Source organism: Chinchilla lanigera, unplaced genomic scaffold, assembly GCF_000276665.1.
Source record: "Chinchilla lanigera isolate Chin_1 unplaced genomic scaffold, ChiLan1.0 scaffold00135, whole genome shotgun sequence".
Lineage (NCBI taxonomy): Eukaryota > Metazoa > Chordata > Mammalia > Rodentia > Chinchillidae > Chinchilla > Chinchilla lanigera.
The window spans coordinates 3,344,169-3,346,550 of NW_004955536.1; positions in this window are offsets into that span (position 1 = coordinate 3,344,169).

The following is a 2,382-nucleotide window of genomic DNA, read 5'->3' on the forward strand; positions in this document are numbered from 1 at the left end:
ACTCTTGATAATCTCCTACCTCTTTTCTCTAACTATTATTTGTCTATTTGTTTTCCTGAGAAACTATTTTGTAGATAATAATATGTAAAACGATAACCATTGATAATTTCCTACCATTTTGTATGTAATTTGCTAAGTCCCCCCTATTATTGTTATCCTTTTATTCTTTAAAATAAAAAAAAATCCAATCCTAGTGTCTGTCCCAACACTATGCTGAAACACTAGCTGATAAATACCTGTCTCTCAATTTATACAATCTTCACTTCCTCTTCAGTTGGATTTCAGTGGATTCAGACTAAACAGTAAAGACTATATAGAAGGACACTCAATGTGCTATGCAATTGGAGATGGGAGGACTTTGGGGGTAGCAGAATGAAACACATTTCACATGATGTGAAATATAGTAATACATTTTCTCCTCCCCTGCTGATTTGAAGGGCCTCTTAGATCTTTAGTTTCAGCTCTTGTGGCTGTTTTTGTTTTGTTTTGTGTTTTGTGTTTCATTCTAGATCTGCCAGATTGTCTTCAAAGTTTCTAATTATGTACTGAAACTTTCAATTTTGACAGTTATTCCATGGCACAATCATAGTTATTTAAAGTCTATTTCAGTGACTGTTAACTGGATATCATCTGATTCTGTTTTTATGGTCCATTGCCTCTTGATTGTAGTCACATTTTCTTTTATACCTGACCAAAAATAACACAGTATGAAAGCATTCAAAGTATGGAGCAGCGTTGGTTTTCTGAATGTCTTCTCATGCACGGTAAGATACTGTTTGCATTTGTAGCTAACACAGATATAACCAAGCAAAACCAAGGGCCTAAACTGGATTGAATGTGGATTCTAAGACCGTTTATAAACCCTGTGAAGGGTGATATCCCCACAGGGTTAACTAAACAAAGAAACACCTGCTCCTGCAAATTCCAGTGACGATATTTTGTATATAATTCTTGGTAATGCTAGAAAGAAATAAAACAGTCACCACTGTGCCAGCCATGGTAGCTCACACCTGTAGTCCTAGCACTTTGAGAGGATGAGGTGGGAGGATCACAAGTTCAAGCCTAGCCAAGGCAATTTAGTGACTTGGTGAGACCCCGCTTCAAATCCTTTGAGATTATACTGTTATAAACTTTATTTTATGGGTAAAAAGATAAGAAAGTTGCCTAAATTTAGAGCTCATGGATGTCAAAGCCAAACTCAATCTAGGCAGTTGGGCTAATAATAGCCCATGCTCTTAATAATGAGGATGCATGGCCTCACAAATTTAAACAAACAATTCATAATACAATAACAGTAATACAAATGTTTTTAAATTATAAAGAAGAATTGGAATACTAGAGGGCAATAGCACATAATCAGTGGGAACTTATAAGGTCCTCATGTTGTTTAGAAAAAGAGTAAACATTCTAATTTTACTAAACACCAACACAAAAGAAAAATGAAATCTACTCTAAAAGGAACCACATAAACCCAAAATAACATAAGAGGATGGATTAGAACAGAAACAGAAAATCAGAAAAACAAGACAACATATATTTATTATATAAAATAAGATGTTGGGAAAGGTTATTCATTGTTACAATCAATGTAAATAGATTAAAGTGTACAATTAAAGGCAAACATTTAAAACATTTAAACTCCAGTATATTCTATTTTTAAAAGCCAACATAAGGGCCAAGAAACAATTCATGTGAAAAGATATGAGACAAATACTCAACAAAACACTTCAATATGGCTACATTACTACAGAAACATATTTAACTGAGAAATTATTTTCCCCAACCTCATACACAACTACCCTGACTCTCCATAGTTGAAAATCTAAAAACAGCTGTAGGGAACTTCTTTCAGTACTTACAATTATCCACATGAAAGATGTCATCTAGAAGAGTATGGGAGAAACTCTAAGGAAAAGTGAAAGCTTTGTCCTTGAGATTAAGAATAAAGAAAGAAAGCCCACTTTACCAGTGCTACAGAGCATAGCACTCAAATGTCTTACCATAGAAATTAAACAAGAACAAAACGCAAGAGAGAGTCCAAAGTATGTTTATTTATTTTATTGATGGTATGATTACATGTATGTGTGGGCACATGCAAGGTCTGAAAGCATACATGAGGAAATTGCTACGGCTGATTCATGAATTCAGAAGAGTTTCAGGGCACAAGGTGAACACATAAATATAGGTTGTATTTCAATGCAGCAGCAGTGAACAATTGAAAAAATTAAACAAACTTCATTTACAGTAACATTCAAATAAGACAAAATAATGATAAACTTTTATATTAAAAACTATAAAATACTACTGAAAGAAATTAAAGTAGGCTGGAGTAAACAGGCAACTAATGTTCATGGAATCAAAGACTTAATATTTCTTTTTTTT